Here is a 2,934-nt window from a genome sequence, read left to right on the forward strand (position 1 = left end):
TTGTTTTAAAAACTGCTATTCCTATGATATTGCATGAATATGCTTCTACTGGTTGAGGAGCTTGTCGAGCTTGTAATTGAGGGCTTTTATATCCCTCTTGTACTTGGCATCTTCCTCTCCAGTAGATCGCACATTACGATCGTACTCCTCATTGTAGTTCCCATCAGATTGAGCCAAGTTCTCCACTAGGTCCCAACCTTCATCGACATCCTTGTTGAGGAAGTTACCATGGCTTGCGGTGTCCAGCAACATCCGTATCTTAGGGACCACTCCTCTGTAAAGTGTACTCAACAATGAAGCATTGCAGAAGCCATGATGACGACATCTGGTAGTGTATCCCTTGAAACGTTCCTAAGCTTCACTGAACGTATCATTGTTTTTCTGAACAAAACCGGAAATGTCATTTCTTAGCCTTGCGGTTTTGGAGTTGGAGAAGAATTTGGCCAGGAATGCCTTCTTGCACGCTTCCCAAGTGGTGATGGACTCCTTGGGTAGTGATTTCTCCCAGATGTGTGCTTTGTCTCCCAAAGAGAATGGGAAAAGCCAGAGTTTGAATCCATCCTCACTAACTCCATTTATCTTGGTGAGGCTACAGAGCCTATCAAATTCATCCTGATGATCCAATGGGTCCTCCATTGGCAATCCATGAAACTTGTTAATCTGTATCATCTCGATGAGACTACTCCTGCTCCTATGTTGGTCCTTGCTTGAGGAGCTGGTGGACCATTCTGATTGTTCATTGTCTCCTCAATGATTGCTGATTGCGGTTGAACTTGTTGTTGTCTGAGTAGCCTTGGTCTGTACATGTTGTCAATGAAAGGACTCAAGTTTTGGCTACCTCAGGATTGTGTTTGCATGCACAAGTAGATGACCGAGTGTGTACACGAGAGTCAACCTGATCCAGGTGATCGAGTGCCGGGTCGGGTGGGTGCTCGGGTTGTACCTGAGATTCAAAACAAACAAGAGCAAAAGCAAACAAGTCAGATTCCAAACCAATATAAATAAAAGAACTTGATCTAGCAAGTGCTGAAATCCTAAACGTAGCAAAAAAAATTCAACCAAATGGCAACGGCGCCAAATTGATTAGCGGGATTTTCACCCAGGGTATGAATTTCCTATGCAGTTGTAATACAAAGGGTTATCAATCCAAATGGTTGTTTATGCTAGCAGAAAGGATGCAATCAGAACAATGCAAGTCAAGCCAAGCAATAAAGGGTTTTGTCTAACAATTCTAAAATAGTAAAAGAAAAGAATATAAACAAGAAAACGACACGACCTAAGCACTCGATGCAAGCATTCGAGTACAGGATCGGGTGGGGTGATCGAGTAAGCAAATGAAGTATAAACAACTCGAGGGGTTACTCGAAGCAGGTGATCGTATACCTGTTCGGGTAAGGGATCGAGTGATGAATAAAAATGCAAGCAATTAAGATATGAAAGCTTCTAAGGATGGGGTAATCGAATCCTAAGTATTCCTGACCAGCATAGATGTCTTATATGCCTCAAGCAAATATTTCCTAGACAATGAACCTCTAAAATCTTGTTAAAACACTCTCGTGATAGAAACAATCAACCTTGATCACTCCCCTACTCAACTCTCGTTGGAGAAACATGACCAAGCAGGCATTAAGATTCGATTTATTATTGTCAGTAAACCCCTTACTCATCTAATCTCTTAGGCTAAGTGAGTAAACCTCTAGCATTGGCTGATTCAAGCATCTCATCTACACCTCTCGGTGGTAGAACACCTTAGATCTAATCTCACCCTCTCGGTTTGTTGACAGCATTAAGAACACCAATCTAGAAGGAAATCTATTAAACATATACAATCAAACTAAGACATCCTAACCGATCAAGAACACAAAATCATCTATCCCATCCCTAGAAACTTTACTACACTACTCGGAAATCATAGCAAGAAACATAAAAGCATATATGAACGAAAATTGCATTATAATAAACGATAGAGTAGAGAAATAAGAATACAAGATAGAAATCTTAAGAAATGATAAAAAGATATGAAACAAATCCTAACAAAAAGTGAAAAGAGTTTTTACTCGCTCAGTTCTCTCTTAGAAGCTCTCGCTCTCTGGTTTGAGGGTCTGCGGCGTGCTCGTTTGCGAGGAAGGAGAGGAGGGTTTATAAATGGAAACCCCTTTGACCTAGCTTCCCAGTCCTGCCCGAGGGTCTACTAGATGGGGTACACGAGGATAAGGTCGGGTTACTCCTCGGGTAGATCTTCGGGTTGTTCTTCCTGCTCTTGGATCCTCCTCGATCGTGTTGGGGTTCAGACTATGCTTGCAGCTCAATGGCTCGTTCGGGTACATGCTTGGGTTTGTCCTTGTTTTTCCCCATTTTAGTCTCTTACGCACTTGTTTTCATCCAAAATATGCAAATGCAGAAATGCAACACCCTAAATGGCCTAAAAGTGAATTCCTACAGTTAATGACCTAAAAATGCTAAGTTAAGGGTATGAACAATGCAAAATATGGAAAAAAAAGATGCTAAAAACATGTAAATTGGAGAATTATCACGAGGCTTCAGAGAGCGAGAAGGTTGCCAAAAACAGGCTACACGAGGTCGAGCTCCGCAATCAGCTTCTAGAAGCTAGGAATAGTTGCGAGATTGAGAGGGTACGAAGAGAAGAACGACAATCGTTGTGACGATCTCTTCGTCCCTTGATTGAAGACGTGAGGATGCACTTCAAAGAGAAGGAGCATTTAGCCCCAGCGTTAATCCGAGCTGCTGAGATTAAGGCTAACCGGATGCTGGTTGAGGAGATCTCGAGGGGAGAGATCGAAGATATCGAAGCTGAGCTCGGGACTCTTCGGGCTGACGAGGAAAAAGCTGAGAGCCATGTCGCAAGGGTAACCATCCGTGACGTTGATCTTTCAGCCTTTTCCAGCCTCTTCGCGGACTCTCCCCCTAACCTAT

Source organism: Camelina sativa, unplaced genomic scaffold (genome assembly GCF_000633955.1).
Source record: "Camelina sativa cultivar DH55 unplaced genomic scaffold, Cs unpScaffold00486, whole genome shotgun sequence".
NCBI classification, from domain to species: Eukaryota; Viridiplantae; Streptophyta; class Magnoliopsida; order Brassicales; family Brassicaceae; genus Camelina; species Camelina sativa.